Genomic DNA, 15,031 nt, shown 5'->3' on the forward strand with positions numbered 1-15,031 from the left:
CTTCATTTGACGATTTATCTCTAAGAAGAATAGCCCATGCATATTTACTGAAGCAATCAATAGCCGTTAATAAATATTTGGTGCCATCATTATACTTACTTCTCGCGAATTGATAGACAAACAGTAAATCGGCTTGCCGTTGGTCGTCTATGCGTGAGACATACGTTCTTCTCCTTTTGAACTTACGGATAAATGGTTCATGCTTTGTGTATACATCCTGTTGGTGTAAAAAGTCCGAGACTTCTTTTCGACTTAAACCAGTTTTTCTGATCAACTCAGCCATAACACAAAGCCCAGTTTCGGGATCATAATAAACCTTTTCGGGGCAACCTTTCTCAGTTACCCCTTCAGCGGTAAAAAACGACACTTCTTAGAACCACAATCTACACAGATTCCTTTCATCATAGGTCTGCCGTTTTTAGAGGTGGCATGCTGCACATCTTTGGTGTCGGTGTGGATTTTACATTTAAATTTTTGACCCCATTAAAAATGTCTTTTTAGCTTTAATAATAGGCTTCACAGCAGCTCTATCTAACCTTTCACGAAATGTTGGATTGGGAATATCATCCAATTCTTTTATCATGTTTGTGTCACATACTTTGTTTCTTGTTTGAGTATACTTTTAATGTAGCAGACATATTGTTTATAATCACTTTCATCAACCCTATTAATGGGTTTACTCCATTCTTTATACGTTAAATCGGGATTCAGCCTAGTTTTGCCTTTAAGCAGTTGAGTTCCTGGTCCAGTAAATTGATGTAGTGGCAGATGCATTTCAAATGGTAAATTGTTGATTGCTGCGTTAACAACGCCTTTTCCTTTCTTTTTTCCGCTCATTTATTTATATATAAAAATTATTTACCCTCTAGTCATCCCCTCTAGTCAATCTTTTAGACAGCTTTGTAAAAGGTTCACAGTACTGATAACTAGAAAGATGTATTTATGGTGGATTGTCTTGCTTCCAACCGACTCCACCTTAAATCTTTCTATCTTTTTTGCTCATTTGTTAAGAATTATTTTTCGTACCCGTTCAAATCTTTCTCTTTCAAAGCCCACAAGCGGCCGAGCGGTTAAGTCGCTGAACACTGGTAGTTCGGTCCGAGGTTCGAGTCCCGCGAACGGGCTGGCTGCATGGGCGTTTTCGTGGTTTTCCCCATGTGTAACGTGTATACGAGCCAGTTTCCCTTAGAAAGTCCTCCACGAAGGCATCCCTCCTCTTAGGCAGATAGCCCTCGAGGCTTTGCCATAATCACACACACACACACACTTTCTCTTTCAAATATTTTTCCATGGGGAAGTAGTTCAAGTCTTAATAAATTCTTGCTCTTTATTCAAAGCTTCCTCCTCCGAAATAGTCTTTGCTCTCAAGCAATTTAGTAAAGACTTATAAAACTTGTAGACAAACTTGTATTCTTCCTTCCGTTCTGAGACATGCAAGGATTTATCAATAATCTCTATGACACTGGCCCCGATGCTCAAGGATGCTAAGGGAAGCAGAACGAAAGCAGTCAAACTCGAAGTACCAAACAAAGCCTTGGTAACTGTCAGAGACAGACTAACATCACTGTAGAATTTGTAGCTCTTTTTGTATACGTTCAACCATGACTCTAATTTTTTGTTCCATGTTTTATTTAAAGAATCAAAACATTTCCTATACCTCATTTTAGGGTTAACTAAATCAAGCATGAAAAAATCATGAGGTTTCGTGACACACTTTTTGTACATACTATCGAACTCGTCGCTGGTAAGAGATTGTCAAACTTCAACCAATCGTAGATGAAGTTAAGAAGCAAGTTTGTCTTACCACACCCTGAAGGTCTCAGCGACTTTTCGCTTGTTCGTTCCAGAAAATTATTTTGAATAGAAAAATGCCATCACTTTCTAAAAGTGGGTTGGGTTGGATTTTTAATGGGGCTTTTATTCACCATTGTTTTTAAAAGGGGGGTGGGAAAATTATGGCGATTTTTCATACCATTGATTTCTAAAAGTGGGTTCGATTTTTATGAGGGGTTTGAAAGCCATTGTTTTGCAAAATTTATATGGATAAAACAGAGCCATTATTTTCTAAAAGTAGTTTCGATTTTAATGGGATTTCGCAGTCATTATATTCCCCAAAAGTCACTGCGCCAGTTCTCTCATTTACACACTACTGTAATCTATAGAAATTTGAGACAGATATCTGGATTTTTCTAGGAAACATAAACAGAAAGTCTAGATTCTGAAAGATACGTGTTCTCCAGATACAAATGCCAGCAGGAAGTTCAGATCCCAAGGGGTATTTAAATATACTGCTTGTGTGATTTGGCAAGTCTTTTTTTTTAGCTGGTGTCAAGTTCATAAAACGATCTTCAATGAAAAGGTATCTGTTCTCGGTACGAGCCCTTTTTCTCTCTTCTCCATTAGTTTAATCTTATTGAATGCAAAGAGTAAAGACCTGTTAAAAAAAATATTAACATTTATCAGATTGCTTGTTTAGAAAGCGGAAAATAATATCGTGATCAACAGAAGAAATCTAGTCGTTTTAGAAAACGCGGTTGCAATTATTCATCATTTCAATACACTTAAATTAAGCGCATTATCCAAATTAGAGCTTATCAAAGTTTTGCTCAATTACTTGCAAAGAAGATTGCCTTTCTTAATCATAGAGACGATTTAAAAAATGTTTCAAGTTTAAATTTCTGTCTTTTCATAACTTAGTTACAATGTATTCATTTTGTTTGTTCTCGATTTTTACTACAAATAATATTGCTTTAGTCCAACATTTTATTTTTCAAGTGGACCTTACTATCATATTCTGGTTTTTTTCTATTAATGTTGCTTTAATTCTGTTGGGATTTGATAATTTTACGGTTTCTCGTAATGAAATATTTTTGCAGATTTCCCTTTTCTGTGCAAACAATATATAACGTTTTAAAACTATTCTCATGCTTTCTGAAGCACAGATTAAATTTTTGGAGAATATTTACAGATGTTGTTTAAAACATACCATAACGACTAATTTCTTTTTATATTTAAGTCCTCTGGCTTCGCATCGAGATTGCGTAGTTCATACAAGGTGATACAAATGAATTTAAATTCCAACGAAATGAAAGAATCAAATGCAAATATTCTCAATTGCATTGCTAAGGTTTCCTTCTTTCAGTCGTTATTACTAAATCGATTTATTTTTCATTCTTTTCATTTCTCCAGTTTCTTTCTGAATTGAGAAAGCTACAGACTTGACAATTTTCAAATATTGTGCATTATTTGCTTAACTGCAAAAACAGCCTGGCCTTTTATCTTTTGTCATTCACCAAGGGATAACCGGACCATCTCATCACTGATATATTTATATATATTACATATAAATATTACAATTAATTAAAATTAGGCAACTAGAATTTACAAATAAACACAGATTATTACAATTATAGATTTTTACAACCTATACTTTGCCGCCAACGAAAAATGACAAATGAAATTTTTTGAAAGATGGTTTGCGCAATCATCAGATTTGCTAACTCATATAACGAGGTTTAATGGTAAGTTACATAAAACTGTTTTCGTGAATTGATTTCAAAGTTCTACCTGATTTAAACCTCGAATGATAAGTGAAAACATTTAATGACCTTTCAGTATCGTGAGAATTTTTTTTTTTTTGAGAATGTTTTTAAATTCGCAGCTTCAAAATTATTATAAAGTTTTACCAATTACAACTGAGGATTTCGTTTGTATTATCCAGTTTTTGACTTTTAATAAAAAGATTAAATAATTATGATTTATAAAAAATATGATATGAAATTTATTTAAAATATCAGTGTTTGATATTATAGTAATTACAGTTTTATCTCAAAATATACGATTTTTTAAAAAAATTATTAACTTTTCTTTATGAAAACGTTTACGTCAATATACCTTCTTACGATATTAAAATCTGAAAAACTAAGAAGCTTTCAGCATAAAAATGGTGTTATAATTGACTGAAAATACTTAATACTTTAGCAGTTTTACTATTTAATAAATGAATACATTCCCAAAGGATTATTGCCTAAAGCACTGATAATTATACCAAATATAATAATATTATGTTTCTGTGATAATTATGTTCTTCAATAAAATATATCTTACTTTTAAGAACATTTTATATAGCGTAAAGTATTACATATTCTAGAAAACGCGCACTTATCCTCCGCGCAATTCTGCCATAGACTGAACTCTCTTTCAGTGTCAAGGTCAAGGATACGCTTCAGCATTCTTAGATATGCTTTATCCTTAAACGTTAGAAATTTTCTTTTGTTTTTTTAGATTTCAAATTTCATCGTTATCTAAGCATTGTTTATATTAATCATATAAATTATACATCTACCCAATCTGCAACTGATAATTTTAAAATTTATTTTTAATTTTTTAGGCTTTCTTAAAGCTTGACTGCAGAGTTTCCGAATCGTTGCCTCAAATAAATCCTACAGACAATTATATAGTAGCTTACTTATCGAAAAGATAAGAATTAACATATAAACATATATCATAAAATAAGATAATACAAGCATTTCCTCCAATGTTTCGATATCTTCCGACGTTCGAAATTTCGACTTTGATTCTCCTTAAATTTGGAGATCTTAATAAAAATTTTAAACATTTTATTAGTTTTTAAAGAGATATGATGAAACATTTTTTTACGTTCCAAAAAATTTACCAAAAACAACTATTAATTTCTTTTTCAGTAGGAAATTCACAAAAAACGTTTACATGCTCTCTAACGTTCATATTAAATAAACTACGTGGGTTATAGTATGAAATAACGAAACAGAAAAACAGTAAAACTACACTAAAGTATTTAGAATTGTTTACCTTATCATAGACTTGATATATAATATTTACATAGAAATAAATATGAGAAACAATACAGCATAAATAGACACTATTTCCGAAAATTTATAGTCAATATACAATTTATATTTACTCTAACAGACCTAAATCTCATAAAATAGATTAATTTCTAATTTTAAAGCCATCCTTTCCTTCGTTTTCTTTATTATTTTTACAAATATTTCGATATTTATGACAGCATTTACACAGTAGTTTTAAACAATGAATATATTTTATACTATCATTGTTACAATTTACGAATGGCCTTACAAATAAATGCAAATTTTAATTTCTTTTAATATATTTATTCTTACATTCTTCATTTAAAAGATGATTTTCCCCATGTGTAACGCGTATACGAGCCAGTTTCCCTTAGAAAGTCCTCCACGAAGGCATCCCTCCCCTTAGGCAGATAGCCCTATTGTGGTTTGCCATAATTAAATACACCAACACCAACACAATTTAAAAGATCTTCAAATTCTTTAAAATCCAAATTTAAATTAACTGGCTTCCCGCTGTCGAATATTTTAAAGTTTTAGCAAATTTAAAATAGTTAAGTTACCACAAATCGTCTGAAAAACACTGATCTTTATTTAAAAAGATCATAGTATCACAAAAAATTGTTTAGAATGTGTGCAAAATAAAAAGAATATAATTTTCAATATTATGGATTAAATAGAAAATTTTTAGTTATAATTTTAATGCCTCTAATTCTTCAGTACTTAATGACAGAATTTTGAAGCATCAATCGCAAGCCTAATTTCCCCTTTACAAAATGTAATAAAATGAGAAACGGCTACAATATGTATTAAAAAGGTGATAATACATTTTATGTTGATTGACTAAACAAACACATAATTTTATTTTTGTAAGAAATAAGATATGTTAAAAATAGGCTAGCAAAGTTTTAAAAACAAAGCTAGAGAAAATAAAATGCTTAATATGAAGCACTTAAAAATTTTGTAAACGTTAAAAGTAAGAGATTATTAATTAAAATAATCGCGAAATTATAAAATACGAAACAAAGAAATGAACAAAAGTTTTAAGGTTTTAAGGATAGCAAAAAATTAGCAATGACTTATGTTACAATTTTCAAATAACTGGTATACATATTTATCTTTACTCATTTCAAAAAGTTCATTAAATCTGTATACAATAATGCAACTTATAGCGCATAACAAATATATTAATTTAAATTTAAATTTTCTACCAAAGACAAATTACGAAATTAATATATCTGGAAAATATACAGGTGTTATTATTTTCCAGTTTTGTAAAACAAGCGTTATGATGTATAATATTCAGTTTGCTTAGAATCAATTTGATAGGCACGCAATTGATTTTATTTATTTATTTATTTTTGCTGCTTTAAAGATGTCCCTATGGGTTATAATATTTAAAATCTATAATATTCAGTTTGAGGCGCGCTATTACTATAATATTTGTGTTTAACGCAATTCGTTCAACATTCAGCGTCCGTACATTACATTCTGCTGAACAACACAGCAGTATTTTGGTTAGCGTAACCAGTAACAGAGATATATATTTTTGATTTTTAAGCAGCTGGTATATAATTCTTAAACAGCTAAAAATATTTTGTTATTTAAGAAACACTAATAGAAAAATTATGGAAGAAAGCCAAAATTCAAGTTACATTGTTTGTTTTCTCATCACATATAAAGATTAATTCAAATCTTGAAACATTAGGAAATTAATATATATTTTTAGTATAAATATATTGTGGTACATTTAAAATTTTAAACCACATAAGAAAATCAAGTACTTTTGTTGGAAATGTTCCAGAATGTATATTCTTATTTTAGTAAAGTGAATTAGATAGGCCACAAAAGTATAAATTACAAAGCCGAATAATAAATCCGAAATATTCACCTGAAATACAGTAATAAAAATATCAATTGTTTGTTTTCATGTTAAACGCTTAGCGATAAATAAAACAAGGACACAAAATCCCGTTAAAATAGTCGAGAAAATAAGTTAAACGTAAATTGTCATTAAAATAAATGCAAACGAAAAAGCTCTCGTTTTTTAAAAAGATTATAACAATCAAAAGAATTGAAAGCAAATAAAAGAAGTAATGCACATTATTCAATGAATCCAAATTTAGTGCAATAATTATAAAGAAAGTAACTACATGCGAATATAATCAATTAGAAAATGAATGTTTTACATGAGAAATGAAAATTGCACTCTTTTTCTGGCAAGCGAACTTCAGCATTTGAAGAAACGGATCTAAATCCGGCATCCGGAGCAATAACGTCGCTCGGAATGATGGCGGAAATACCGGCACACCCATCAATTGGGTGAAACCGTCGAGAACATATGGTGGAATAAATCAGCTACGAAAATGAAAGAACCTACCTCTTGTCCCTACGCCGCAGAACTGAGCCAACAGAGCTTCTCTCTATATTCGATTCCGATCCTGCTGGCTTGGCCGTTAAGTAGAGTCTACCCTTTGAAACTGGAGGCCGCTGTACCTGTTGTACCGCCAACTAGCGGCGGCTTTCAACAAGTGTTGTCTGCTGCTAGCGCCTGAGAGATGGCTGACTGTGCTTTCGCTGCCAAGCTCCTTTTGCTCTGGAAGAAAAGGAAGATGCCAAGGCGTTCTCGTCTATTTTAATGGAACTCGGAGTCTTGGAATCTCTTCTTATTTTGTTGTTTGGGAGGGATAAATATGTTTTACGTTTCAACACGTAAATTTCCTTCGAAATCTAGTCCTGTTTGACGAACACGGAAGGAGGTTATGTTCTTTATATTTAAATGCTTTCTTTGGCGGTTAGTTTACAATATTCTTCTGTACACAGTGCGCTTAAAGACGAATATGATTGTATGTCAAAGTATTATACATATAATTTCAATTTCAAGAGTTGTAAACTTCACTAGCTTACACTCAAGAGTAAACAGTTTAGTATGTTTTTAAATCGAATGCACTTTCAACCGTTTGGACACCAGTTATTGTAGCTGCTAAGTACTTTTCTATTCTATTACTTTGTCTAATATCCCCTAATGAAATGCTTTACTGTGTTGGTCCTAATCTTGAAACTTCTCAACTAGTAGCACTAGTAATACTTAAGGTAATGAATGTTCACGTTTTCTTAAAGTCTCTTAAAATTTAAGTACGCAAATAGTTCTCAATGGAACTGAATGAAAGTATTTGATCAATATAGATGCAAACGTCGGATTCAAAAATAGAACTGTTTTGAGGAAGTCAGATGAAACAAAGTTTTGTTTTTTCTTATCAGAGATAACAAGCTTCTCTCCGACACCTTTAAGGCTTAAGTTTGCTTCCTTTAGAATTATCAATGTGATTGTAACTCTATCTTCTAAATAGCTCTTGAAAAAATGGAATGACAGATATCTAACAAATCTAGACTCTAAAGTAGTTATACACAGCAATACTAATCTTTCTTCTTTTATCACAATTAGGATTCTTTATTCCAGTTATCAATGTAAAAAGGCGATGTAGTTTAGCTTCTCAGGAATAACGAAAAATTGGCTATGATTTCGCCAACCCGTATTCAAAATATCTAGAAACAGTTCATATAATTTATGGTTTTATATATATAAAACAAGTAACTAGCAATCCGAAAACTTAATCTAAACTAACCAACTTGACAAAAGTGGGATAACGTTGCATTTATTATTATATTATTTTTGATTGAAGAATACCGAGTGGTATAAGACAAAAGTTCCAAAAATATCAACTCTGTCGCCTTAATTATATTAACAATTGATCTCGGTGATCAGTGAAGGTAAGTTACATGGGCAACTTTCATTCAACAGATGAAAGTCTCAGGGACAAGCGATACGAGACTTTGAGCAACTCGAAACCCATTCGTCGGGAGCAACAGACTGCTGTAAGAGTTGAGCGCTGATTCCATGTTCCAGTGTGGGAAGAAACGGGAACTGGATGTTGCTGTTGCATTGACTCTCCACTCTCTGCTCGTCGGAAGACTCCCGCGCAGATCCGCACAGGGCATCTCGCTCTTACCCACAATCCCCTTCGCCGACAGGGTGATGGGGGCGGTAGTTGTGGGGGAGGAAGAAGCACACACCGAGGGGGTGGAGCTGCAAAATGCTCGCTCACGTGACAGTCGCCATGGAAACGAAATCTATAGGAAGCCACAAGCTGCTGCTATAGCTGTTAAGTCCCTTCCTTCACTTTCTTCGTACATTCAAGTTTCCTATCAGGCGGTCGGGGGTTGGGTAGGGAAATGGTCGCAGAGGGGGGGAGGAGGGATGAAGTGGAAGGCATCCCTATGCTGTTTAGTTGGAAGTAACTATCCTCCTGCATCCTCTTTGCGAAGAAAATGGAGAAGGATTTGCCTCCAGCCAATTCTCGGGAAATAGTATCACTTGCTGTAAAGAGTGCTTTCCTATTTTCAGGATAAAACCCGAGACATGCAGGTTAGTCCGGATCTTCTCTCACTTCATTCCCGCAACTCAAAGTGGAAGATTTGAGCTTTTTAGGAACACCTAAAATCTCAGTTCCGAATTCGTTCGCCCTAAAAAACCCAAGTGCAGCTGCCTTTCAGATTTGAAAAATAGCAAGTGGGTGACATAAATAAATATTAGAATATCTGAAACTTAAATTCTTCCCTACAGATATTAAAGCAAATTATTACCTTACCTTCTAATTTGTTTCTCGAAGTACTTTGCAAGAATATGGTATACATTCTTTCTGGGAGTATTCGTTTAAAATATTTATGAAAAAATATTATTCTTTACGAACTAGTATCGAAGATTCGAAAATTTCAGATTATTCTACGCTGTAAGTTGCTGTAGAAAAATAAGCATATTTACTAAAGATTAGTTATCATATTAGTTTGCTGTCTGCTCCGTACTTAAAGTTATAAAGCTTCAGATTTGGATTTAATTATATCATTTGTGAATGACCTATTTAAATGGATAGGAGGAAAATTATGTTTTGGTAAGAACGTATTTCATAATGTGCAGCACTGAAAATATAAGGAAAATTACTGTAACGGCTTTCACAATCATCTTACTATGAAAAGGTTCTCTGTATTTCTATAAACTGTCTTTCAAATTGATTTCACTTGCGTTGCTATCGTTGGACCTGGGCTCGAGTCCCGAAGAAAGCTTCAGTGTTTGTAAGTGCATAGTGTCTGTACGGCACAGGGGTACTTAAAATCCCATCCAGCCAAAGGTCTTGTTGAGAGGCTTCGTTTGAGTAAGAGGGTCAGAAGACCCAGAGGGAACCTTCTTGTATTTAAATTGGGCCAGAAATCCCCATTCTCGAGAGTATACAATGGGGCACTCCATGGGTAACGTTTTCTGTGATGACACAATTAATGACTGGTGGGCATTGGCGATTTCTGACGAATTCACTAAGGTTGAAAGCATCCGGCCATTTTAAATAACAGCAAAGAATATTCCAGTTGTTGAACAATAATACTCAAATAAAATAATAAATGTTTTCTCATTAATTTTTAACAAACAAAACGCCACCATTTTTATCAAAGTAATTTATTCTGTTTGAATAACTATTGAAAATTCAACGAAATTTGTTCTCTACATTTTTAATTTTCAATTATTTTTTAAAGTTTAGCTGTGTGCTCTGATTTTTTTAAACCTAGAATAACGTAATTAAGACACAATAACATGCCGAATAAATACTAATTCAGAAGTGAAACAACAACAAAAAAAATGTTTTTGTTGTTTCACTTCTGAATTACTAGAATAACGTATCAACTACTTGATTTATAATTTTTTAAAGGGCGATGTTTCAATTAAATTAATAATCGATAGCGGAAATTTAGCCAGTTATAATTGCCTACATTGTTGTATGTTAAAGAAAGTAAAGTTACGGTTTTAGACAAAATTATATTCTATACAATCCGTACAGTAAGCCTCTGAGCTCGGGATAATTTGCAACAGCATGGGATAATTTGCAGCAGTCGCTGTAATGAGCGGCAATTATGAGAATTTGTAAGTTACACTACGAATTCTTAATCGTTAAAAAATAAAAACTGTGATTTTTATATCTCGATTAAATTTATAAGAAATGTATTTATATCTGTTTAAAAATCCCATTGATTGATACATTTACGTGCCTGCTTTTAAATGAAAGAACTATAAAAATTTATTCCATTCTCTCATTTTAATTTGAACTCTGATTTCCAATTCCTGAAATGAAAATAAAAAATTATAGTTTTTATATCTTGAAAAATCTTGTTTAACGCGAGCTGGGTATGCGTGATAATCAGTTAATACGAATGAAGAAATAATAGCTATTTCCTCGTTAACGCAAGTGACTCTTCTGAATTGAACTCTTTGACTGCTAACTGACCTAAGTTGAAGCGCTTCGTGTGAGTGGCGCTCGGCCGCAGAATGACTGGCCAAATAAAGATTTCGTTTTTTCCGGTTTCTAGGCAACAAACCAGGATTAGGTGTCTGCGAATGTTAGATATATATACAATAGAAATAATCTCCAAACATGCACATGAAACAGCACTAAACAACCTACGACGAAAGCGCATTTGGGTCCATAATCTACACAATGGCTTGCACTCGATGAACACATGCGCCTATAGGCCACACTGATGGCTTTTGCTGGAAGCATATATGCGCCCATCGCAGTCAAAAAGTTTGACAAGTTAACACGATTTATTTATACTTATGCGAGACATTTTTAACCTATCTGTAGAATTAATTTTGATTTAAATATTAAGAAACTAATATTTTTTATAACATTTTAAAAAATATGTATGAAAATAGACAGTTGTTACACTAAACAGTCATCGATATTCGTGATAAGCAATAAGAAATTTTCAATAAAATTTTAAAACACTGTTCAATCACAAGTTAGCTTTAGGATTTATAGTATTTTATTTTTTCCTCTGCTAACTACGTAGTTGCCTTCTTATGGATGTACAGCATTGAATGCTCAACTATTGAACAAAATGTAATTTTTAAACATCCCATTAAGTTCTAACAAATGGTAAAATAATCTTTTTTTTCTAGCAGCAGTTTAAAAAAATTGCGTAAATGAGAACTTTAAAAAACGCTAAATTATGTAAGCAAAAATAGTGTGTTATCCTTTTTGTTTTCGAATTTAATTTTAAACATGAAACTGCACTAGAATATAAGAAGCAAACGACTAAAAAAAGCTCGAGTTCGTTATCGATCAGAGTTCAACACTTTAAAGGAATTCATGGGACGGAGATTTAAAGTCCTCTTAAATCCTGACACGGCAATCGCCAGATACCACAAGTCCTATCTCAAAATAAAAAAATTATGAATTGTTCAAACTACTTTAAATAATTGTCTTAATATAATAAATCAAGTGCTTAAGGCATAAATCAGAAATCTAAGTAACTGATTTTTATGAATTTTAATACTATTAAATTTTAAGTTACTTTTCTTAACAGATGAATTCTTAATTTATTTGTTTGTTAATTGCATTATTGAACGCGATATCGCTTGACGTATTATAGTTGATTGATTAACTTATTCCATCAAACGAGGAACTTTGGAAAGCATTTTATATCCTTTATTACTCTGAAACTGCTAAATAACCAAATGTTAGAAAATAAGGTCAAATCTTTGTTGCTTACTGTATAAAAATAGGGTACATACAAATCGAGGTCAGTCATCTTGTCTTTCGGAAAACATAAGATCTTACGCAAACCAGCGGCATCATCCTTTGGAGTTGATCTCTTTTCTTGCTGATGCTTTAAATGATTTTTCCGGGAACGGAACAGATAGAGAGCGTTAGATCTAGGCTTGATGACGTCACAATCGCCGTACGTGCGTGCCTTGTCACGATATTCCCGCCAAACAGAATTCTTGAACGTCTCTCCATGAGGTGCAGAAGTGCAGGGGAAATATAATTTGCCAGCTGGAAGAGAACACGGGACTGTAGTTAGATGGGTTTCGGAGTCGCCGGGTCGTCACGCAATTCCAGTTAGTGTAGGCTTTGCATCAAGTGAGAATTAGATGAGGATGAGAGTTATTTTTTGGCTTTGTTTTCTTCTTCATTCATCCGCATCTTCATTGTGCCGGAGTTTATAACTTTGTTTGGGGGCGTGACGACACCACCGGAGATCTAGCATGCGACTAAATGAAGTTGTTCTTCAGAAATTTATTGAGCCTCATCATTTAATTTTTGTACTCGAGTTTACTTTCGCAATAAAAAAGGTGTTTCGCGAGAAGAAAAGGAAAATCTTAATTAGTAATTAGTTGCGTGGTAGCAATCAAATGAAGCACGATTTTAAGTAATTTTTAAACAGTTTTGAGGGTAAAGGAATACTAGCTTTTATTTTTGGAAAGCATAAGATACATAAAATGTGGTTTAAATTTACCAAGAAGATACCTATTATTCTTCTAGATTGAGTTATTACTATACATCAAAATTTAAGATTATAGATAAATTTTACATAAGACATCTTTACTCTTCAAGGATTATGTCCTGTGCTTCGAAAATATTATCTTTCCTCGCTTACAAATATTGGAAATGTCTTAATCTTCGCTTGGATTTAAACGTAAGATCTTCTGGTTTAGCGACATCATGCTACAGTTCCTAACAAGTAATAGTTTCGAAAAGTGGAAACTGAGAATGGATAACAATCACATGAAAATCAGGATTGGAACCTTCAACCTGGTCGTTATTTACGTAAAATTTTCTAGCTGGAAATTAAAATGAGTGAAGTTCTTTTCCCCTTTGCTTATTCTGCTTTTGCTGGAGACGCTGTGAAGACCTGGATTTAGACTTAGATTCGAACCAATGATTTCCTGCCTCTGGGGAATCAAGCTGCTGTTACAGATCTACTGTAACTACTAACTGAAAAAGGGCTAAAGTAGCTCGCTTTGTACACTTTTCATTTAATACCTGTCTTAAGCAAAATCTACCTTGAGTGGGTTCTAGAGTGAAACAATTTGTATTTAAGAATTCCAGTTGGGTTATTTGACTTTAATAAGAAGTGGGTGATGCTCCTGCGCTTTTTTCCAAATTTCTTTTACATTCTACTACCTCCAACGTATTGTTACGAATTTTGTATACAGATAAATAATTTTAGGAAAATTATATGTGAAATTGCTGTATTTTTCTCTATAATATAACAGGAAAATCTAATGAAACGATGCTCTGCCGGAAAAATAAGAATATAGGGCAAGTCTGTTTAACATTGAGTAAATGGATATTTCGCTAAATTGGAGAAATATGACCAAGCTGGCGACTAATCTTTGTCACTAAATTTGGCGAAACATTGCCAAAAGTCGCCAACCTTGGCGACCATTGACGAAATTTCGGTCCGTTCCCTGTATCACAGTATTGTAATTGAACAACTGGTACTTAATTGTAAGCGTATCTGGACCTCGTGTGCCTTATAATAATTTCGAGATGTTCTAGACATTTATCGGCGGCCGGGAGAAAACTATATAAGGAAAGAGAGAGCATCTGCTGCCAGTTGTTCGTATTTGTTAATTCAGCGTGAGTTCGGAGCACTGAGATATTTCCGGGCTAGTTTCGGTCTCTAGATGCGCTTTGCATTGGTTATGTTTAACGTTCTTAGTAGTTTGAGGTGTAATTACTGTTATACTTGTTGATACTGTGAAGAGATATAAGACTATTTTTGTCGGCAGTTCCAGTACTGTGAAGTCATCGTTTTGGCAAAATAAATTTTATCAAGCTATGATCGGTTCTGTGTGCATTCAATTAACTGTTAAAACGTACGCAAGCAACAATATAAATACAAAAGCACACTTGAGCACGCATTTTCAAGAGACAAAGGAAAGCCAAAAGTTTATTTGTATTGACAATTTCTCTATTGCACTTATCTAGTATTTACTCACTTGATCACAGAATGGTGGATTTTGTAGATTTCCCCATGTCTTCAACTTTTCAGTCATAAGAATTATTATTAGGTTTTTGTGCTTTTTGACTACAAAAAAAAAAAAAAAAAAATTGTTGGAAAATCCTTGTAATATTTATTTTGCATCTGTTTGGATAAACATGTGACGGCGAAAATATGCCTCTGCTGCTAGTGTTTCTTACATTTTGTAGTTTATAAAATACTATAGACACATTTATTTATATAAACACTACCATTTTTCCATTTTGAATATATTACCATAAACATATGGCATTTAAAACTTATAAACAGAGTTTCATTATTCATTATTTGCATTAGCGCACTTATGTGGA

The 15,031-nt window shown here is 32.9% G+C and overlaps 1 protein-coding gene across 5 annotated transcripts in view; it reads right to left on the reverse strand.

Annotated features, from left to right (window-relative positions):
- Window positions 1-8,794, reverse strand: part of LOC118187586 (CUGBP Elav-like family member 4) — a 927,242-nt gene extending 918,448 nt beyond the window's left edge. For all 5 annotated transcript variants that reach the window (XM_085827228.1, XM_085827240.1, XM_085827235.1 and 2 more), the window contains exon 1: window positions 7,228-8,794. The gene's annotated coding sequence lies outside the window, so the exon portion shown is untranslated. The remainder of the gene's footprint in view (window positions 1-7,227) is intronic.
- Between the last annotated feature and the right edge of the window lie 6,237 nt (window positions 8,795-15,031).

This window comes from Stegodyphus dumicola, chromosome 1, assembly GCF_044657685.1.
Source record: "Stegodyphus dumicola isolate Sdum_Otavi_A_Nest chromosome 1, ASM4465768v1".
In the NCBI taxonomy this organism is placed as follows: domain Eukaryota; kingdom Metazoa; phylum Arthropoda; class Arachnida; order Araneae; family Eresidae; genus Stegodyphus; species Stegodyphus dumicola.